We start from the raw sequence: 24,108 nt of genomic DNA, 5'->3' as shown, positions 1-24,108 counted from the left end.
TCGGCGCTCAGCCTTCTTCACAGTCCAACTCTCACATCGATACATGACCACAGGAAAAACCACAGCCTTGACTAGACGAACCTTTGTTGGCAAAGTAATGTCTCTGCTTTTTAATATGCTATCTAGGTTGGTCATAACTTTCCTTCCAAGGAGTAAGTGTCTTTTAATTTCATGGCTGTAATCACCATCTGCAGTGATTTTGGAGCCCAGAAAAATAAAGTCTGACACTGTTTCCACTGTTTCCCCATCTATTTCCCATGAAGTGGTGGGACCGGATGCCATGATCTTCGTTTTCTGAATGTTGAGCTTTAAGCCAACTTTTTCACCCTCCACTTTCACTTTCATCAAGAGGCTTTTGAGTTCCTCTTCACTTTCTGCCATTAGGGTGGTGTCATCTGCATATCTGAGGTTATTGATATTTCTCCCGGCAATCTTGATTCCAGTTTGTGTTTCTTCCAGTCCAGCATTTCTCATGATGTACTCTGCACATAAGTTAAATAAACAGAGTGACAATATACAGCCTTGATGAATTGGTAGTATATATCATTATAATTATATAATTATAAATTAACTAAATAAAATTAATAAAGAAATAAATTAATTAAATAAAAATTAATAAATAAATAAAAGTTATACATCAAATGTTTAAAAAGATCTATCTCTTTGACAAATCTGCTTTCAAAATTACTGGAGTTTAGGGCTGGAATGTGGTGGCACCATCCCCTCCCCATCTACCCACTTTCTCTTCCCACCAGCAGTTCCTTTCTGCTCCACTCAGGTGAGGATACCTCCCCAGTCCCCATGTGCAAACCCTGTCCACTCCCAAAGCCAGCCTGCCCTTGACCACTGTCAGCCCTGAGCGTATGGGCACTTGCACTTGGCCTGTCCTCAGTGGGTAGGATGGATGGAGAAAGAGGTCCACAGGCTTTGGAAACAGTCTGGGGTCACTTAGATAGGAAATTCTGAGGATCAGCGAGGCCCTCAGCTCAGGTACAAAATTTAAGGGATGCCATAAAACTCATTAATAATTATAAATAATATTTTAATATGGACTCCCTTGCTGGTGCAGTGGATAAGAATCCACCTGCCAATGCAGGGAACACAGGTTCAATACCCGATCTGGGAAGATTCCACATGCTGCGGAGCAACTAAGCCTGTGCACCACAACTACTGAGCCTGTGTGCTGCAACCACTGAACCCCGTGCGCCCAGAGCCTGTGCTCCGCAAGAAGAGAAACCACCACAATTAGAAGCCCTGTTCACCTCAAGGAGAGTAGCCCCCACTCACCGCAACTAGGGAAAGCCCATGTGCAGCAATGAAGACCCAGCACAGCCAAAAATTAAGAAGTAAAATTATAAAAGGGAAGCCCCTGAGGATGCATTTTTAAAATATTTTACAGCAATATTTTTAAAAAATATAAACGACCCATAATAAACAAAATATCAAAAATTTTAGTAAAGATGGGTTCAGTATTGCTGATTTCTTTTTGACTCAGATTTCAATATGGTTCCACACTGTGTTTGGCTAGGACAAACACAGTTTGTTTGTCTTCTAGTTTGTGTTTGTCTTCTAGTTTGTGTTTGTTTTGGCTTCTAGACCAGAGAATGGTCTAGAAGAGAGGGTAGAGGGGGCCGTGTAGACTCTGGGTATGTGCATCTCATGGACTCTGCTCTGTGGAGTGTAAAGCACCTGGAGGCTCCCAGAACAAAGGACCCTCTTGTCCAGAGCTGAAGAGTGACGCATACTAACTGTGAGCTCCTTGAAGGGCATGCAGCATCTAGCAGATGATCTGGCATGTAGCAGGTGCTCAATAAATATTTCTTGAATAAGCAGATGAATAGCACTGACTTCCACAGTCATCACAGTCAGACTCATCACAAGGTTCCTGGGACAGAGGCTCTCAGTGCAGGCCCAGCACCCTTGTCATCATCACCTGTGGGTCAGGGCCATGAGTCGAGGCACAAAGGCAGGGAACATGTCGAGAGTTAGAGAGGAGACTGAGTCAGGGTCCTGGACCGGTTGAGGGCAGAAGGAGGTCAGGCCGTGTTTGAAGAGCGGGTGAGGGAGATCCAGGTGAGATGGACAGGGGTCTCAGAGGCTCAAGCAGAGCAGGGTGTGGAAGAGAGGAAGGGGGAGGGGATCCCAGCTTAGAGTAGTGGGAGATGGGGAAGGGAGGGTGGAGCTAGTTCTGGGAGGACCAACGGGCAGGCCAGAGATGGGATTCAGGGAAGGGAGCTACAGAGCCTGGCAGGACGGGCACAGGTTCCGGACGGAGTGATGGGTGTGTGAGTTTCTGCTCACTAAGAGTAGAGGCCTGGAGAAAGGGAGGGAAAGCCTCCAATGGGAATCCCAGGAGCCAAGAACAGGTCCCTTCCTCCAGAAAGGTTCTGAGCGGACCCCTCCCCACCGACTCGAGTTACACACTGGTGTTTCCTATTTCAGGCCCTAAGCCCTAGGCGATTCCGGGCCTCCACCCCCTCCTCCCTCCCTCTTGCTTCCACCTTCCCCAGGGAGGGACAAACACACTTGATATATGAAGTGTTTCCACCTCGAAGCTTGGGAATCCCACAAAGGCTTCAGTGTGTGGCGGCCCCTCCTCCCCTCCCCACAGCCCCTCCCCTTCCTCTTTCTGTCTGAGAATCTGGGAATGCCTCCTTTTCCTGGGGGTGTCAGAGAGAAGGTGGACTGGCTGTGGGTGGGGAGGTTCCCTGCCCTCTCTAGCTGTGTCCCCCCACCCCATGGAGGCTGGGTAGGTGTGGATGAGTGCTGGGGCCGTGGGATGGTGATCATTGGTTTCTTTGGGGACCTTCCTGGTGGACCAGTGGTTAAGACTCTGCACTTCCAATCCAAAGGCTGCAGGTTCGATCCCTAGTCAGGGAGCCAAGATCCCACATTCGGCAGGGTGCAGTCAATAAAACAAAAACAAAAACCTGGTTTCTTTAGCTTCCCACGACAGCCAGGTTCCAGAGCTCAGAGAGGTGGGTGGGAGGACTTTGCTTCTAATGTACCTCTTTACTTACTCTGTCCACCTCACACCTTGCTGCCAAAGTCCCCTCCCACAGGTCAGGGGAGTGTTTCATGTCCCCCTTTCCTCCAAATAGGAACCCAAAGGAGAAAGAAAACTGAGTTTTCAAGTGCCAGGCAGTGTGCTAGCCCATTTTACAGAAGTCATCTCAGTTCCTTCCTGAAAAGCCTTTGAAGTAGGTATTTCTCAGCCAAAGACAGGGTGAGGCAAGCAAAGTTGGAGGCAGTATGGCCCAGGGTTCAAGACCAGGGATTTGGGTGGCAGACAGACCTGGGAACAATCCCTGCTCTTGGCCTCCTGAGCTGTAATGAAGGGGTCAAGACTTTTATCCCCCGAAACCTCAGTTTCCCATCCCTATAGGAAGAAGATAAGACTCTTCATGGGCTTTTGGAAGTATTAAATGAGATATGATGCATGAAATATTAATAGCTGGCAAGTGGGATATAGTAGATGCTGAGGTTATTTTTGCAACGTCCTATATCTGGTAGAGGGCAGAGCAATCCCTCAGCTTTCCACTCCCGGAAAAGGCTCTTCTAAGATGCCAGGAGCCCTGGGGCTAGGTGCCCAGAGAAGGAGGGAAGAATGAGGCTAGGGAGAGGCAGCAGTAAGTGTGTGTATGTGTGTGTGTGCACACACACACACACACACACACCGAAGAGAGAACTCCCTTCCAATCCCCAGGGACCTTCTATGGAAGTACAGATGGTGTAAGGACACCAAAAGAGCCTGAAGTCAGGGAACTCTGAGGACACAAACATCCCCCCTCCCACCCACAGGCAGAGGAAGGACCCATGCCAGCACAGTGGGTGGTCTCTTGGGCCAGCTCCTCCTGTGACTCAGGGAGAGGCAGCAGCTGGCCCCGGGCCACACCAGCCACTCATGCCGCCAGCCACACCACATGTGTCCATCACTCTAACTCTTCTCACCAGCAATAGTACAGCAAAGAGTGGAAATGGCACACTGGGTATCTGGGCTAGCATTTCCCTGGTGGCTCAGTAGTAAAGAATCTTCGTGCAATACAGGAGTTGCAGCAAACACAGGTTTGATCCCTGGGTCAGGAAGATCCCCTGGAGGAGGGCATGGCAACCCACTCCTTTTCTTGCCTGGAGAATCCCATGGACAGAGGAGCCTGGTGGGCTACAGTCCATGGGGTCGTGAAGAGTCAGACATGACTGAAATGACTGAGGATGCACGCACACATGCACGAGTGAGGTTACAAGCTGAGCATGCAAACACAGATATCAGGCACCCATGCAGGGGATATGCTTTGGGTTTATGTACATTACTTCTTACTTATATGCGAGAGGGTGCCTGTGTGCATACACATTTGTGGTCACACAACTTCCAGACTTACCCTGGGGTCCCTGGGTGCCTGTGCTTACCGTGTGCCAGGATATATGTGTGTGTCCACGTGTGTGACTGCATGTCAGACAAACTCCCCGGAGCTGAAACTCTGCAGGAAGGGTCAGATGGCAGTCTGAGACACTTTTCATGTGTCAGGAAAACTAGGCTCCCCTTTCAGGAAGCCTTCCCAAGCAAAATAAACTAGCCCAGCTCCTGGGGCAAAGGGGGAGGGAGCAGGGGATGAGGAAAGAGAGACGGTGACTGAACAGGGTGGAGGAGGTCACAGAGCCCGGCAGTCAAACGACACTCCTTTGACCCCACCTCATGACCCCATCCTGATCTCTGGAAATTCTGTTCCTTTCACTTTGTCCTAAGAGGGCTTTGTCCTCTTGCTTTTCTTCAGATCTTTTTTCTCCTTTCCATCTCTCTCCTCTCCCCTCTCTGCCCTTCTCCCTCCAATTTCCTCTTTTCTTCCAACTCCTACTACTCTGGCTGCCGGCCAATCACCTCTGCTATTCTCTCACCTCCACTGCAGGAGTCAGGACCAGGGTCCACCTATGAGAACAGGTGGTCAGAAAATCCTGATAAGCAGCAGTACAGGTGTGCCAGTTGTTTTTAAGAAGCCCCTGGCTGGTGCCTCCAGCAATAGTGAAGTGAAGTTGCTCAGTCGTGTCCGACTCTTTGCGACCCCATGGACTGTAGCCTACCAGGCTCCTCTGTCCATGGGATTTTCCAGGCAGTAGTACTGGAGTGGACTGCCATTTCCTTCTCCAGTGGATTTTCCCGACCCAGGGATAGAACCCAGGTCTCCCGAATTGTAGACAGACGCTTTACCATCTGAGCCACCAGGGAAGTCCATGCCTCCAGCCGTGAAGGGGCTTTTTATCTGTTGATAACTCACTACATCACTTATCAGATGCTTATTAAACACCCGGTTCAAGCCAGGTACCACGGTTGGCTCTAGGACTACAATAAACAGGCTCTGCCTCATGAAAATTTCAGACTGATAGGTGAGTTAGAAATTAATCAAAATCACACACATAATGTAAAATTAAAACAAGGGAGTTCCCTGGTGGTCCAGTCATTTGCCCTTGGTGTTTTCACTGCCGAGGCCCAGGTCCAGTTCCTGGTAGGAGAACTGAGATCCTACAAGCCACATGGCAAAAAAAGAAAAACATCGTTGAGGGCTTCAGACAAAGGAATATACATACATATGGTGAAAGCCTCTGATGGGGGAATTAGCTTGGTCGGTGATGGGAAAGATTCACTAAGAAAGTGATTAGTCTAGGTTTGAGGGAAAAGTAAGAGTTAACCAGACCAAGGAGCAGAGGGAGTGGGTATGACGCAAGACATTATTGTATTGTTGTAGGCAAAGGGAACAGAGTAAGCAAAGGCCCTGGGGCCAGAGGGAAGGAGGTCCTTTCCTATAATTGAAGAAACTTTGAGTGGTGAGGAGAGAGAGGGAACTTAGATGAGGCTGGAGCAAGCCACACATGCTCTCCTAGGCTGTGTTAAGAATCATTCATCTTGACAAAATGCCAATATGGTTTATAAATATGAATACTTTTTTAAAATTTAAGAAAACAAAAATTCATTAAGACTCTTAAATGATTTTGTGTTTTTTCACCACGACAGCAACCACACATATTTGAAGAACAATAGTGCATGAATTTGCCAACAAAGGTCCGTCTAGTCAAAGCTATGGTTTTTCCAGTAGTCATGTATGGATGTGAGAGTTGAACCATAAAGAAAGCTGAGCGCCAAAGAATTGATGCTTTTGAACTGTGGTGTTGGAGAAGACTCTTGAGCATCCCTTGGACTGCAAGGAGATCCAACCAGTCGATCCTAAAGGAAATCAGTCCTGAATATTCATTGGAAGGACTGATTTTGAAGCTGAAGCTCCAATACTTTGGCCACCTGATGCGAAGAACTGACTCATTTGAAAAGACCTTGATGCTGGGAAAGATTGAAGGCAGGAAGAGAAGGGGACGACAGAGGATGAGATGGTTGGATGGCATCACCAACTCAGTGGACATGAATGTGAGTAAACTCTGGGAGTTGGTGATGGACAGGGAGGCCTGGAGTGCTGCAGTCCATGGGGTTGCAAAGAGCCGGACACGACTGAGCAACTGAACTGAACTGAGTACGTGGATCTGGGAGACAGTGGAAACTGTGCAATCTAGAGGTGATGTTTGGTCCAGGGCCCCCACAGGTGGAGGGTCACTGTGCTGGGGAAGAGCAGAAAGGAGGGAATACAGAATCCCCTCTGTGTGTTGCTAGGGTCTGGGTCAGAAGGAAAAGGCCAGGCTGAGCTCAGCTCTGTACACTCTCCTCCTGCAAGATCTGACTCTGGCCCTCTGCCACCCAGCCATGTGCTTAGCCCCTAACAGCTGGGATGGCTTGTGCAGGGAGTGGGCAGGGCCAGCCGGCAGGGCTGGGAAAGGGATGAGACAGCTGGGGGGCAGGGGTGGCGGGTGGGAGAAGAAGCAACAGAGTGCTACTCAAAGCAGGGCCCAGGGGCTTGTTGGAAATTCCCAGCCCCCACCCTTGACCTCCTGACCTCATGAATCAAAATCTTGAAGTGAGGTGGCCTCTACAGCATCATGTTTTGTTTTGTTATTAATATTCGTTTATTTGGCTGCCCCAGGTCTTAGTTGTGGCATTCAAACTCTTAGTTGTGGCACGCCAGATCTAGATCCCTGACCAGGGATTGAACCCCAGGCCCCTTGAATTGAGAGCATGTAGTTTCAGCCACTGGTTCACCAGGGAATGACCACTATGGCCTTGTATTTTAACAGGCCCACCAGGTGACACTCAGGCTAAAGTTTAGGAACCAGTGTGTGTAGAGAGGCAGGAAGTGAGGAGTTGAATCCTCATTTGACCATCCAGTCAGCCATCCAGCCATCACCTACGGCTGGGTACTCTTTTCATGGAAGCCTTTCTGAAGGAAAGGCACAGAGATGGAAATAGCATGGCTGTTTTAGGCCCAACCCTACCCCCAATCTCTCCCCAGCCCCTGTCTGGCCTCTTGTTCTGGGTGGGGGCCCCATCCCAGTCCATGTTGGGGTGGGGTGGGGGAGGGGAAGTGTATCAAGAGGGGGGTGGGGTGGGGGAGGGGAAGTGTCTCAGGAGGGGTGTCAGGCAGGGCTTCCTGGCAGACCCAGCTGTCCTTTCCAATCCACACCGCACCCCCACACCCCAGCTCCCTCACAGCAAGCACACCCAGCAGCTGCAGAACGCCCAGTCTGGCCCAACTCTCAGAACCCTCCCCCAGCTCCGGGGAAGTGGAGTTCAACCTGTTCTTCCCCCGATGATGCTCCCGGACCTACCACAGCCTGGACCCATGACATCTCCCAAAACCCTCCTCTCCTTCCCCACAGACCTCCCCTTCTTGAGGGTATTGGGGAAAACTGTCAGGAGCCACGTCCTCGCCTGCTGTGCCTCCAGCCTGAGCCCTAGACCCAGCTGTCAGCCCCTCAGGTCACAGCCCACCCCCACTGAACGCCACCCCACACTGTGGGTGAGACCGCATCTCCACACAGGCCAAGCAGCTGGCTGGGCCACCTGCCTCAGGAGAGACCAAATGGAAGGCGGGGAGGAAGGGCAGGGGCGGGGGAGGCTCTGAGGGAGAGGAAGCTGGGGTGAGAGGGCTGGGGTCAGGAAGCCTAGGCTGTTAGAGCTGGAAGGGATCTCAGGGATCAACCGGTTTAGTCTGGACAATTACAACCTTCTCCAAGAAGCAGAGAGAGTCCCGGCATCCGTGCATCAAAAGTGCCATCCCCTAAGCAACCCAAGGGAACTTCATTCCACGGGGTCTTCCTTGAATTAATGGCACATTTCTTCTCCCCCATCACTCATTCTACTACTCCTAACTGCCCACGAATGATGCAAAGTTCATTAGGTCATCTCCTATTCACTCCATGTTTATAACTTTTTGTGTCTGAGGAGTGTGTGTGTGTGTGTATGTGTGTGCTCAGTCGTGTCCGATGCTGCAACCCCATGGACTGTAGCCTGCCTTGCTCCTCTGTCTATGGAATTTTCCAGGAAATATATATATAAAAACTGCCTCCACCATCAGACTGGGGGCTTCCCAAGGACAGACGATCTGTCTCTACCATCGGTCTAGGCGTTCCTAGGGGACAAATGATGTCTCCCTTTCACGAGAATAGAAGTTCCCCAAGGGGAGGGGCCATCTCCCCTATTAGACTGGGGTTTCCTGAAAGCAGGAAATGATTCTCCAGAATTTTGTGGGCCTCCTTTCACCTTCATGATTCTCTTCAGCAGACACAGCCTGCTATTAGTCCCTTAGCTATGTGGTCTGGGACCTAAGAGCACAGAGGCCCTTGAACAAGGAGCACTCAGTTTGGAGACTATCTCTGCCCAGAATGGCTAGTGGCATTTGGAGTCACTGGGCCATGGCTTTGGGACTCAGGAATTTTGACAGCTGTTTCCACTCCTTGCCCATCCCCAGATTCCAAATTTTTGTCACTCTCATAAACCAGCCTTGATGTTAGATGGTTCCTGTCCCACCGGCCCTCCAGAGAAATTCTCTGTTTTGAAGGGAGCTCTCCCTCCCTACGGAGAAGGCAATGGCACCCCACTCCAGTACTCTTGCCTGGAAAATCCCACGGACAGAGGAGTCTGGTGGGCTTCCGTCTATGGGGTCCCACAGAGTCGGACACGACTGAGCGACTTCACTTTCACTTTTAACTTTCACACATTGGAGAAGGAAATGGCAGCCCACTCCAGTGTTCTTACCTGGAGAATCCCAGGGACAGGGGAGCCTGGTGGGCTTCCGTCTACGGGGTCGCACAGAGTCGGACACGACCGAAGCGACTTAGCAACAGCCGCAGCTCCCTCTCTAAGCTGCAGACCCTGTGAACTGAGCAAGTCCTATGGGGAAGAAGAGGGAGAGGAGAGGCCTACCTTCCTCCCTTGGCCAAGGCCCGGGAATGGCTAAGGCATCCCCTTTGGGGATGACCCTTCCCCAAAGCTCCCCAGGCCCCCGTCCCCCAGTGACCTTCCCTCACTCATCTGTCCCAGCCCCTCCCCACCATCTCCCATGACAAGTTGCAATGGTGGTTTGGCGAAGACATCAAAGCTAACCCACCCTCTAAGAAATCCATCACGGAAACTTCCTCTCTGCTCGCTAAAGAGGGTGCTGAAATTTTTGTCACATCTCCCAACCTACCAAAGTTCGAGTAGAGTTCCGGAATCTTTCTGGTATTATCATCCTGCGCATCTAATGACCTTAAGCCCCCAGCCAGCGATGTGGCGGGATCTGAGTGACAGCAGTCAATACAGGATACCTCGGTCCTCTGGCAGAGGATCCTCCCAGTCTCTTCCCACACTGTGCTGGGCCTCACAGTGTACGGGGCACCCCCACAGATGTCATCCTGAGAACATACAGGTGACAGGCTGGCTAGCAGCGCTTCCTCCTCCACTCCCTTCTGCACAGAGTTAGAGCACTGTCCACATTCACACTGTGTGTGTGTGTGTGTGTGTGTGTGCGACTAACCCCACCCCACTCCATACTATTAAGGATGAGCTTTTTAAAATCCTTTCATTTCTATTTTTTTAAAAATACTTATTTATTTATTGGTCGTGCTGGGTCTTCAGTGCTGTAAAGACTTTTCTCTAGTTGTGGGGAGCGGGGACTATTCTCTAGTAGCAGTGTGCTCGGGCTTCTCATTGAGATGACTTCTCTTATTGCAGAGCATAGACTCTAGGGCTCTCGGGCTTTAGTAGTTATGGCACGAGGGCTCAGTAGTTGCAGCTCCCGGGCTCTAAAGCACAGCATAAGTAGTTGTGGAGTGGCGCACAGGCTTACCCCATAGCGTGTGCAATCTTCCCAGATCAAGGATTGAACCTGTTCCTCCTGCATTGGCAGGCAAATTCTTTACCACTGAGCCACTGAGAAGCCCCAAGGATGAGCTCCTAATGGTCAGGGTCCTTATTCATTTTTGTGGCCCTGGTAACCAGCAGAGCACGTGACATATAGTAGTCATCAAGTCTGTGGGATGTATGGATGGATACACAGACAAGTAAAGGAACATGACCTATATAGATAACCCTACAAGGTGCTTGAGGGCTTCCCTGGCGGCTCAGTGGTAAAGAATCCACCTCCCAATACAGGAGACTTGTGTTCGATTCCTGGGTGGGGAAGACCCCCTGGAGAAGGAGATGGCAACCCACTCCAGTATTCTTGCCTGGGAAATCCCGTGGTTAGAGGAGCCTGGCAGGCCACAGTCCATGCCGTCGCAGAGTCAGACATGACTTAGTGACTAAGCAACAATAATAACAAGGTTTTTAGGACAGACCCTATCCCAACTTGAGCGTAAAGAAAGGAAGGCTGAGAGAGGTAAGAAATGCATCCAAGGCCTCACAGCTAAGCAGTGGAGATGGAACACTGTGCCAGGTCTTTGGGGTACTGTATCCTATAGCAGTGCTAGATAATCAAAACCAGGGCCCAGGATCCCTACACGCTGGGCACCACACGTGGCCGAGCAGGTCACACAGGGCCAAGCCCCTCCCTCCGGACATCTGTCTCCTTGGTAGATGGCATGCCCTGGAGTTGTGGCAGGTTGTGACCCATGCGGCGGCCTCCACACTCTCACCTCAGCCCGCTCTGTGCACACATTCAAGCAGTTGGGGCAACAGCAATTCATCCACTCCTACTCCTCCTCTCTCATTGCCAGGGTGCCAGCCAGCAGGAGTTCCTGCAGGGCTGTGTGAGGATCCCTGAGGAGGACAGAGCACCCCATCCCAGGACCCCTGGGTGCCTCCCACCTCCCCAGGTAGGAGCACTTCTGTCAAACCTCACCATGGCCCCCAAGGGTCCCCCTCTAAGTGCCCACACTCATCCACACAGGCATATGGACACCTCGCAAGGGAGGTCCAAATGTCCAAGCTCCTGTCTGAGACTCAACTGGAGCAGGGGGCTGAGGCCTGGGGGCTGGCCTAGGCCCACCCCCCACCCCTTCTTGTAGCAGAGCCTCTTACCCCTCCACTCGTGTGCGGGGGCCCTGGCCCCTCCCGGGGAACAAGGCTGGGATTAATAAGCGGCCCAGCTCCCTCCCCTAATGGGCTCCAGCTGCACAAACATTCCCAGAATTCAGAGCCGGCTCTGTCTGGGGCCGACCAGGCCTCAGCCCCAGCATTCCTGGCCCCCTCCCCCCCAAGTCTGGGACAGCTGCTCCGGAACTCCAGCAACTGGCTGGGGATCGAATCCCAATTCGGCTTTTCCAGAGGTGGGGGGCATTGGAATGGCTGGGGCGGGGCGGGCCGGCAGGGGTGGGGGCGGGGGTTGAGGAGAGGAGTGTTAAGGCGGAGAGAAGGAAAGAGGTGAACAAACTCTGAAGGGACACCTCAGGAGTTCCTGCCCTACCTGCCCCTTACCCCTCCCGCTCTGCTGCCCACCGCCCCACCCCACCCCCTGCCCCACAACAGCGCTCACATTCTGAGTCCTGGGTTCCAGGGTCCCCAACTCTGTCTTACCTGATTCGTCTCACCAGGCAGTGCCCTTGGCTGGCAGTACCCTGGAGGAGGTGACCCGGCAGGGTGGAGAGGAAACATAAACATTTCCCCTTGTGTTTTAAGAGATCCAGCCGTGTCCTGGCAGGCGCTTCACTCAGATTCTTATCAAGAAGTGGGAGGCGGTGGCAAAAGCAGCAGGAAGAAGGAGGAAAGTGGGGGCTTACTCTCTCATTGCCCGCTCAGGGAGGAACATTCAGGGACCCAGTGGCAGGAGTCCTGGGTGGACAAAGCTGCGCCTGTACTGATGACCGCCGTGCACCTGTCTCTCTTCTTGATCCCACCCCTGGTTCCGGGGCCCCCGCTGGTCATTCAGCTGTCCTGGCTCAGGCGCCACCAGTTAGGCCAGTTTGGGGGACACCGAGGGCTGAGGCCAGGTGAGGAGCCTTGTGACTTGTGTTTGTGCTAGGGTTTGTGTGCATGAAGGGGTGACTGCGGAGAGCACAGGCGACCCCCGTGGAGACAGATGTATGCCTTTCTGGGTGTGCACAGTACGTGAACAGCTGTGTTAAGTGGCACCACTTGACGGTGTTTGCAGGTGGAGGAGTGCGTGTGCCTGTGCACGTCCACATCTCGGTGTGCAGAAGTGGGCTTTGTGAGTTCCTCACTGATTAGGAAAGACTGCCTGCTGGCCAACCCTCCCCTGGGGGAAGTGCTCTTACCCTGGGCCATGGGCTGGAGAGAAGCAGAGAAGAGAGAACCGTAAAGAGAAAGGGGAGAGACTTAATGGCTAAGACTTCACATCCCCAATGCAGGGGGCCTAGGTTCCATCCTTGGTCAAGAACTAGATCCCACATGCTGCAACTAAGCATTCACATGCTAGCAACGACGATCCCACATGCCACAACTAAGACCTGGTGCAGTCAAGTAAATAATTATACATGTATTTTTTAAAAAAACAGCTCGGTGTCATGAGACCCTCAATTGCACATGTTTTAAAAAGAAAAGGGAACTCAGAGACGGCAGAGCTGGAGGCCAAGAGCACCAGCTTGGGAGTTTAGAAATTTGGCTTCTGGCCTCAGCTCTTCTATGAACCAGCTGGAAATTTTGGACAAGTGACTTCCCTGAGCTGGGACTTTGTTTCCTTATCTTGAATATGAGAAGGTTGGACTATTCTCTTCTGAGTCCCTGCTTAGATTCCATGGTGACTAGAGCTGAGTTTAGGGGCACAGGAAGAAGCTCCATCTCCATGAGGCTTGGAGAAATGGGCTGTAGGCAGGCCACAGAGAAGAATCAACAGGGACCTCATGGAGGATCCACAGGAGGGGCAATTCAGAGGAAGGGGGTAGTCCCTGCCCCGGGAACCACTAACACATCTAATCCACTAGACAGGGAGGCAGATAATGGCAGACACTCGCCCAGCAGGCTGAGTTCTTGGTGGCAGTCCTGTGTTAGAAGAGAAGAGGGTCACTGAGACAGAAAGCCTGCGGTCAGTCATGGACATGCAGCAAACACATATGCCCTCCTCATCCAGCCCCTGCTGAGGAATGCAGACAGACCTCTCAGGTCTTTGTCCCCATCAATCACCTGCCCACATCACATCACCTGCTTCCTTGTAGCCCCTGCCACAAGGAAGAAATGTCTTCTTGGAGGCAGAGAGGGGACAGTATCTGAGCCATTTAACTCTTCCTTACTCATCTCCACCTCCAGCTCCTTCCTGAGATGGAGAGAGAGAGATGAGACCTTCCTCCTGGTATTAAAAGAGAAACTGGAGAGTTTAAGTTGGGGACTGAAACTCAGGAATTGGACCTCATTTAGGATGCTCTCCAGGCTTCCCTGGTGGCTCAGATGGTAAAGAATCAGCCTGCAATGCAGGAGACTTGGGTTTGATCCCTGGGTCAGGAAGATCCCCTAGAGAAGGGTGTATCAACCCACTCCAGTATTCTTGCCTGGAGAATTCCATGGACAGAGGAGACTGGTGGGCTACAGTCCATGGCATGGCAAAGAGTCAGACACAACTGAGCAACTAACACACATGTATACACAGTATGCTCTCCTACTAAACCTCATTAGCCATTCATTTAGCATTGAGAGAACAGCCACTTTGTATTCAGGCCTGCATTAGAAAATGAAGAATACAAAGAAATCACATTTCCCCCAGGGGTATGATATCAGAAAAAAAATTCCTTCCCTCAAATCAAAGGTGGAGTTGGAACCAATCCTAGGTTGACTTAAGGAAACAGTTATCAATCCACAATGGATGTCAGAGCTCTTGGTGTGGACAGGGGAGAAACAAGAGTCCAGGACACCTGAACCTCCTAGATCAAGTCTCCAAACTATGAAGCTGCAGGTAAACTAGCAGAGATATTGGGGATTTTAACAATGAAAAGAAGGAAGCGGCTGACTATGGTAATGAAACTCTAAGGTAGAGGTTCAAAATTGGTTCAAAGTTAGGAAAGGAGTATGACAAGACTGTATATTGTCACCCTGCTTATTTAACTTATATGCAGAGTACATCATGTGAAATGCTGGGCTGGATGAATCACAAACTGGAATCAAGACTGTTGGGAGAAATATCAACAACCTCAGATATACAGATGAGATCACTCTAATGGCAGAAAGTGAAGAGGAACTAAAGAGCCTCTTGATGAGGGTGAAAGAGGAGAGTGAATAAATCTAACTTAAAATTCAACATTCAAAAAACTAAGATCATGGTATCCAGTCCCATTAATTCGTGGCAAATTGAAGGGGAAAAAGTGGAAGCAGTGACAGATTTTGTTATCTTGGGCTCCAGAATCACTGCAGACACTGACTGCAGCCACGAAATTAAAAGACGCTTGCTCCTTGGAAAAAGGAGCTCCTTGGAAAAAGGAGCTCCTTGGAAGACGCTTGCTTCCTTGGAAGGAAAGCTATGACAAGCTAGACAGCATATTAAAAAGCAGTGACATCACTTTGGTGACAAAGGTCCATATAGTCAAAGCTATGGTTTGTCCAGTAGTTATGTACAGATGTGAAAGCTGGACCATAAGGAAGGCTGAGCACTGAAGAATTGATGCTTTCAAACTATGGTGCTAGAGAAGACTCCTGAGAGTCCCCTAGACTACAAGGAGATCAAACCAGTTAATCTTAAAGGAAATCAACCCTAAATTCTCCTTGGAAGGACTGGTGCTGAAGCTGAAGCTCCAATACTTTGGCCACCTGATGTAGAGAGCCAACTTATTGGAAAAGACCCTGATGCTTTGGAAAGATTGAAGGCAAAAGAAGGGGACTGCAAAGGATGAGATAGTTGAATGGGATCACCAATTCAATGAATACGAATCTAAGCAAACTCTGGGAGATAGTTTGGCATGTTGCAGTCCAGGGGTTGCAAAGATTTAGACATGGCTTAGCAACTGAACAACAACAGCAAGAAGAACAGGTAAGAGCTCATATTCTCTCTCTCTCCCACCCCTTTCTACCTCTTTCAACTGTCTATTGAGTAGCAATACACCCCAAAACTGACTGGCTTAAAACAAGAGCAATCTTTTATTTGCCCACAACTCTGCAATTTGGGCAGGATTTGGTGTGGACAGCTCATCTCGGCTCCACGCGGTATTGACTGCAGCCTGGGCTTGCTGTGGCTGGAAGACATGCAGGCAGGCTGGACCTCCCTCTTTCTTTTCATTGTTTCTCATCCTCCAAAGGGTGTCTCTCTCCCTCTCTTTCTATGTAACCTCTCTCTGTTCTGCAGGGTATTTGGACTTCTTGACGTGGTGACCGGCTTCCAAGAAAGCAAAAGAGGAAGCTGTGCCAAGCCTTTTTAAGACTTAGACCTGAACTGTCAGGGCATCAGTTTTGCTACATCCTGTTGGTCAAAGAAAGTCACAAGGCCACACAGATTCAGGAGAAAGAAACACAGATGAAAGTACAGGAAAGGCATTTCTGGTGGCCATTTTGCAGACTATCTGTCACATTCCCTTAACTGTACCCCTTTGGTTCCCCCTTGACTCACTGAAGGGCATTCTCCTCCTCCCTGACATGTCATCTTTAACCCTTCCCTCTTTCATACCCCATGTCTAATCAATGCCTACGTTCTGTTGTTTTTGCTTCCTCAGAGTCTCTAATCATTCCCATGGTTGCTATCATCCTCTCTTACCTGGAATGCTCAATAGCTTCCTAAAAAATCTCCTGTTTTCTCTCTTGCTTTGTTGCTGTGTTGCTTAGCACACTGCAGCCAGAACAATCATTCTGAAAGCCACATCTATGGGGAGCAGGGCAAGTCTGGGACAGGAGAGCTAGGGAGACCCGTGCTTCATCATATGCCCTTTTGGCATTTTCTCTAAAAGCAGGATTAAGACCAAGATGCCTACTCTTACCACTTTTATTTAACGTAGTATTGGAAATCCTAGCCACAGCAATCAGATAAGAAAAATAAATAAAATGAATCCAAACTGAAAAGGAAGAAGTAAAACTCATTGTTTGTAGTTACATGATACTATACAGAGAACATCCTAAAGATGTCACCAAAAAACTACACATCAATGAATTGAGTAAAGCAGCAGATACAAAATTAATATACAGAAATCTGTTGCATTTCTATACATGATATGGCCTTTTTACCATGTGTATACCTACCCTAAAATTAAAAACTAAAATACCTTTTAAAAAATGATTCACAATCAAAATCAAATTTAATAATAGATCAAATAAACCAAGCCCTCATTCACTATTCTACTGAAAGACCCTCAGTGATGGCCCAGGGCTCCCAGATAAAATTTGGACTTCTTAATGGAGCTTAGAAAGCCCCTCATGATCTGCCCCACCTGGCTCGCAGCCTTATCACCCACTTTGCACTCTGTGCTCCAGCCAAGCAAAACTAGTACTTTGAACTTCCTGTAGTTCCTTGAAAGCACCAGTTTTTCTCTTGCTTTGTAGCTTTTACACAGGTGACTGCTCACAACACTCTAATCATCCTTCAGGCCTCATTAGAGGTTTCCTCCGTCACGGAAGACCAAGGAAGTCTTCCATGGTCCCTAAAGTTGGGGTTGGACGCCTATTCTATGAATATACATGGTGCCCTGGACTTGACAAGCTCTGTGCTCATCATGCTGTACTGTACTGTAATGATCTGGTGCTTCACCCTGTCCTTCCTACTAAGGCACGTGCTTCCAGTAGGGCAGGAATCAAGTCTGCCTTGCTCACTGTTGTTTCCTGACCACCTGTGCCAAAGGTACTTATAATACTACACATTGGTAGAAGTGGAAAAGGAAGGGAGGAAGAAAGAAAAGGAGGGAAGTGGAAGAGAAGAAAGGCAAGTGGGTTTAAAAGCTGGAGTGGTTCAGAATGTGGTCAGGAGCCCCCCATAAGGATGGATCTCATAGACATTAGATACAAAAGACAGCATATTATATGATCCCATTTCTAGACATTCTGGATAGAAGTCAGAATAGTGGTTATCTCTAGACCAGGACTCACTGGAACATGGCAGGAGGAAAATGTCCTACATCTTGATTTAAGTTGTGTTTACATAGGTGTAGACAAATGTAAAAATTCATTAATCTCCACTTAAAATTAAAATGCAATTTATGCATTTTACTGTTATATCTCAATAAGAAAGGAAGGAAGGATGGAAGGAAGGAAGTAATTATCTGGCCAGAAATTCAGGTAAACTGCCTAGCTGGTAACAGTGATGAAACAGTTATAATCTAGGACTAAGACATAGAAGTGGGATCTGGGCAGAAAAGGTGTGGTGGGGTGGGTAGTGTACACACGTGTGCATGTAAGTGAGAAAGGGATCTGGTTTATACTAAAAGGAGAACAGTAATGCAAAAACTTTTCTTCACACATCAACCTGCCTGCTCCCAGAGCCTTCCTGTTATTCTGTAACTACAGCATAGAGCCTGGGCTCCTTGAGTTGGCTTTGAAATATTTCACTATCTGTCCACTCCTTGCAGAGCTTCTCTTGTGGCTCAGATGGTAAAGTGTCTGCCTACACTGTAGGAGACCTAGGTTCGATCCCTGGGTTGGGAAGATCCTCTGGAGAAGGTGATGGCAACCCACTCCAGTACTCTTGCCTGGAAAATCCCATGGACGGAGGAACCCAGTAGGTTATAGTCCATGGGGTCGCAAGAGTCGGACACAACTGAGCGACTTCACTTCACTTCCACTCTTTGCTCTTCTATGCTTATCTCCTTTGCCTTGTGCTCCTTCTCCCGGAATCCACCGTAGTATGCGGCTTCCACAAACTCCTTACCTTCCTAGGTCTGTCAGTCTACTGAGAGGTCAGCAATCATTGCTGTTTGCTTAAGAGACTTCTACTCACCATCACGGAATTCACTCCTCCTCCATCTTTCATTTCATGGCTATTTGTTCATAGCCAGATAGCATGTAACTTGACTTCTTATAGATACAGCTATTTTTGTATGTTTCTGTTTCTGTCTAGAATGTAAGCTTTCTAGAAGGCAGGGACAATGCTAGTAAGCTCAAACCTACAGCTCAAGCTCCCAACTCTTGTCTGAGCATCAGAATCACATTTCCAATTGCCTACTGGATATCTCTTCCTTAAAGTTAATGGTGTTCAGGGACTTACCTGGTTGACCAGTGGCTAGGACTCAAAACTCTGAATGCAGGGGGCTTGGGTTCGATCCCTAGTCAGAGAACTACATCCTACATGGTGCAACTGAGGATCCTGAGTGCCACAAATAAGACCTGGCACAGCCAAATAAGTAGGTAAATAAATAAATATTTTTTAAAAAGTAAATCTGTTCAAAACTGAGTTCATTATCTCCACGTGGCTGAGATAATCATGCTCACCAGGTATCCCATATTCTCCCCTACACTTTCCAACTCTTTATAGTTAGGACAGTCCACAAGACTGGTTCTGGCAAATTAAATGTGAGGACTAGAGTAGTAAAAGAAACCCATACATGATTTTCTAGTATCTCTCTCTTCTCTTGCCATGTAACTGAAGAGGTGTCTGAAGAAGCCATGAGTTCCACATGGTGGAGCTACAAGATGGTGGAGCCCCTGTTAGCTTCGGTCTCTGAATGATTGCATGGAGTAGAGACCCCTGCTGACCACGTGTATCTGTAAAATGAGTGAGAAAACAAGAGACCTTTATTTTGTTAAGTCAGTGAGATTTTCAGGTTACTTGTTACTGCAGCATAATCTATCGATACCCGATCCTAACTAATAGATTCTCCACTCTCCCAGTGTTATCTTTATTCTTTTCAATGGTAAATGTCTTATCATCCCAGGTAGAAACCACCTTCAGTTCCTTGCTCCTTTCTTCTTCACCTTCCTCTTGATTTGACAGATAATGCTTGGTCTATGTCTCATCACCTTTCCCTTGGATTAGAGATGTTAGTCGCTCAGTCTACCCAACTCTTTGCAACCCCATGGGCTGCAGCTCACCAGGTTCCTCTGTCCATGGGATTTTCCAGGCAAGGATACTGGCATGGGTTGCCATTTCCTTCTCCAGGGGATATTCCTGACCCAGGGATCGAACCTGGGTCTCCTGCACTGCAGGCAGATTCTTTACCAACTAAGCTACAAGAGAGACCCCCTCCTTGGATTAGAAGCACCATCTTACTTGACCTCTCTGACTTCATCATCCTCTCTCCAACCATCTTCCATATCTTTCAGAATTCTCTTTCTAAAACACAAATCTGATCACAACATGCATTGGCTTAAAACCTCCACCTGTTCTTCAGTTTCTATAGGACAAAAGCCAAAAAACCTGAGGCTGGTACCAAGCCCCCTGTCTGCCTGGTCAGCATCCCCTTGTCACCTAGTGGTCTAAGATCTAGCTGCATGGGATGACCTGTGAGTCCTCAAACATACTGGACTTTTTTTGCCTCTCAGTCTATGTACCTATAGCTCTTGCTATCTGGAATGCCCTTCCTCCCATTGCCCGTCTGGCAAACTCTTACTCATTCTTCAAAACCCAGATCAAATGTTCCTATGAAGCTTTATTCATGTCTCCAGGCAGAATTATTTTCTTCCTCTTTTGTGTTGTCCAGGTAACTTGAACCTATCAGTATTTCTCACTAGAACTTCAATAATTCATTTACAAGATTGCCTCTCCCACTAGGCTGGAATTTCCTTAGGAGCAGAAATGGTATCATTCACTTTCATGTCCCTAGAGGCAAAGCAAGTTGAAAGAAAGAGTGAAGGAATGGATGGGTGGATTGAGGAAAGAATTCTCTTACTTAACATATATGTTATTTGTACCCCTGAGTTTCTTCAACATGTAGTGTATTATCTATTGCTATGTAGATAATCACCCCAAACTTAGTAGTTAACAACAAGCAGGAACTTCACTGGCAGTTCAGTGGTTAAAACTCTGTGCTTCCAATGCAAGGGGCAAAGGTTCTATCCCTAGTCAGGGAACTGAGATCTCACATACCAGAGGCACAGTTAAAAAATAAAGTTTAAAATACAATAAATAACAAGCGTGTATTCTCTTGCAGTTTCTGTGGGTCACAAAGTTGGGCACAGCTTAGGTGGGTGACTTTGGTGCAACATCATGGGGTGGCACTTAAGATGCCAGCTGAGGCTGTGGTCTTACTAAAAGACTTGACTGGAACAGGGCTGGGGGATGAGACTCTGCTTTCAAGTTCACTCACTTGGAGGTGAGCAGGCCCTAGTTCCCTTTGGAAGGAGATTACACAAGGAAAGGAACCCCAGGAAGCAGACATCAATGGAACTAACTTAGAAGTTGCTCACCATGTGCGGTCATAGAGTTTTTCCATTTTAGATGACATGAGGAAAGAATGAGAAAAAAGAGGACAAGAGAAATTCCTTAATGCAGGACCTAGAGCCAGGTTAATGCCTTTGAGAAAAAAATTCCCGATCACTGAGATAGTATCAATATAAATTTTACCTTCCTCTGACGAAAGTGTGTGTGTGCACCCAGAAGTCCTGAGGAGGAGCTAGATTTTTGCACATCTACGGTCAACAGCAGAGGTTGAAACCAAGATTTTTGGTAAGGTGACCCTGGGACAAGAGGCAGTTACTATGGTCCAAAAGGAAAGGGTTTTTCATTTAAACTTATTTATTTTTAATTGGAGGGATAATTGCTTTGCAATATTGTGTTGGTTTCTGCCACGCGTGCGAGCTAAGTTGTTTCAGTCATATCCAGCTCTTTGCAACTCCATGGACTGTAGCCCTCCAAGCTCCTCTGTCCATGAGCTTCTCCAGGCAAGAATACTGGAGTGGGTTGCTATGTCTTCCTCCAGGGGATCTTCCAGACCTAGGGATCAAACCTCTATCTCTCATGTTTCCTGCATTGGCAAGTGGGTTTTTTACCACTCGCAACTCCTGTTATATATCAACATGAATCAGCCATAGATATGTCTCCTCCCTCTTGAAACTCGCTACCACCTCTCCTACCCCATCCCACCCCTCTAGGTTGTCACAGAGCACCAGATTTGGGCTCCCGTGTCATACAGCAAATTTCTACTGGCTATCTAATTTTACATATGGTAATGTATATGTTTCAATGCTACTCTCTCAATTCATCCCCGCTTCCCTTCCAGGAAGGGGGTTTAGAGATAGAAGAATGTTCCATTCTGTGTTTTCCATAAACTTGAGAGTCAGCAAACTTGGGATCTGGTCCTGACTTGGCACAAAGAGACTGCCGGGTCCCAGGGTTCTTCTTTTTTTTAATATTTATTTATTTGACTGCATCAAGTCTTAGTCATTGCATGTGGGATCTTCATTGTATCATGCAGGATCTTTCCTTGTGGCACACAGACTCTCTAGTTGTGGCATGTAGACTTCAGTGGACGCAGCACACAGGCTTAGTTGCCCCATGGCTTATGGGATCTTTGGGCTACTCTCATAGCTCAGTCAGTGAATAATCTGCCTGCAATGCAAGAGACCCAGGTTCGATTCCTGGGTCAGGCAGATCCCCTGGAGAAGGAAATGGCAACCCACTCCAGTACTCTTGCCTAGAGAATCCCATGGATAGAGGAGCCTGGCCGGCTACAGTCCACGGTGTTGCAAGAGTCAGACGTGACTTAGTGACTAAAGCACCACTTATGGGATCTAGTTCCCCAACTAGGAATTGAACCCGTGTTCCCTACATTGCAAGGCAAATTCTTAACCACTGGACCACCAGGGAAGTCCCCTGGGGTTCTTCTTTTAATTCTCCTGCTGCTTCATTTTTTAAATAGATAAACTGTGGCATGTTCATACAATAGAATATTATTGAGCAATAAAAAGAAATGAAGTACAGATACACAAGTCAGCATGGATGAACCTTGAAAAGATACTTTGTGAAAGAAGCCAGACACAAAAGGCATCATGTTGTATATCATTCATATGAAACATCCAGAATAGGTGCACACTATAGAGATGGAAGGCAGGTTAGTGGACTCTGAGGAGAGAGTGGAATTAGGGAGTGACTGCTGATAGATACCAGGTTTCTTTTTTGCAGGGTGATGAACATGTTGTAAAATGAGATAGTGCTGATGGTTGTACAGCTCTATGAAGAAACTAAAACCATTGAATTATATGCTTAATAAGGGTGAATTTAATGGTATTCCCTTCTTTATCTGTAAAATAAAGGAGTTCAGTCACAGGATCTTTGTGCACACTAAGTCGCTTCAGTCGTGTCCAGCTCTGTGTGACTCTATGGACTGTAGCCCGCCAGGCTTCTCTGTCCTTCACCATCTCCCAGAGTTTGCTAAAACTCATGTTCATTGAGTTGGTGATGGCATCCAACCATCTTATTCCCCCCGCCTCCCCTTGCCCTCAATCGTTTCCAGCATCAGGGCCTTTTCTAGTGAGTTGGCTCTTCACATCAGGTAGCCAAAGTATTGGGGCATCAGCATCAGTCTTTTCAATGAATATTCAGGGTTGATTTCATTAAGGATTGACTGGTTTGATCTCCTTGCTGTCCAAGAAATTCTCAAGAGTCTTCTCAAGCACCACATTTCAAAAGCATCAGTTCTTTGGTGCTTAGCCTTCTTTATGGTCCAGCTATCAGATCTGTACATGACTACTGGAAAAATATTTTGACTATATGAACCTTTGTCAGCAAAGTGTCTCTGCTTTTTCATATGCTGTCTAGGTTTGTCATAGCTTTTCTTCCAAGGAGTAAGTGTCTTTTAATTTCGTCACAATCCACAGTGATTTTGGATTGCCCAAGAAAACAAAATCTGTCACTGCTTCCATTTCTCCCCCATCTTTTTGCCATGAAGTGATGGGACTAGATGCCATGATCTTAGTTTTTCAATGTTGTGTTTTAAGCCAGCTTTTTTACTCTCCTCTTTCACCCTCTTCAAGAGGCTCTTTAGTTCCTCTTTTCTTTCTGCCATTAGAATGATATTATCTACATGTCTAAGGTTGTTGATATTTCTCCTGGAAATCTTGATTACAGCTTGGGATTCATTCATGGCACCTCACATGATGTACTCTGAATATAAGTTAAATGTGCAGGATGACAATATACAGCCTTGTTTAATTCCTTTCCCAATTTTGAACCAGTCCATTGTTCTATGTCCAGTTATAACTGTTGCTTCTTGACCTGCATACAGATTTCTCAGGAGATTGGTAAGGTAGTCTAGTAATCCTATCACTTTAAGAATTTTCAACAGTTTGTTGTGAAAAAGGCTTTAGCGTAGTCAATGAAGCAGAAGTAGATGTTTTTCTGGAATTCCCTCATTGTTTCTATGATCCAGTGGATGTTGGAAATTACATCTCTGGTTCCTCTGCCTTTTCTAAATCCAGCTTGTACCTCTGGAAGTTCTTGGTTCCCATACTGCTGAAGCCTAGCTTGAAAGATTTTGAGCATTACCTTGCTAATTATCTGGTGTTGTTGTTGTTGTTGTTTTTAACCTGGGTTCAGTTCTAAGTGATCCCACTTATGAGCTATTCCCTTGAGTTAGGAATCCTCTTCTTAGAAATCAATGAGTTAATACACGTCAAATACTTAGAGCAGCGCCAGACACATAGTACGTATTTAATAAACTTAATTATTATTTCCACTTGTATCAGTTATCTATTGCTCTATAGCAAAGTACCCCAAAACTTAGTGGCTTAAAACCACAATCATTTTATTATATCTCACCATTTAATGGATTAGGAATTTGGGCAGGGCTTGGCTGGGTGATTCTTCTGTTTCACAAAGCATCATTGAGGGTACTTGATATTCAGCTAGAAGATAGGCTGGTCTGGAGGATTCAAGATGGTTTCACCCACATGTCTGGGCTCAGCTAGAATAGTTTTTTTTTTTAATAATTTATTTACTTATTTATTTTTGCTTGTGCTAGATCTTCATA

The sequence above is a fragment of the Bos taurus genome, chromosome 19 (assembly GCF_002263795.3).
Source record: "Bos taurus isolate L1 Dominette 01449 registration number 42190680 breed Hereford chromosome 19, ARS-UCD2.0, whole genome shotgun sequence".
NCBI classification, from domain to species: Eukaryota; Metazoa; Chordata; class Mammalia; order Artiodactyla; family Bovidae; genus Bos; species Bos taurus.
This window is presented reverse-complemented; position numbering follows the sequence as displayed.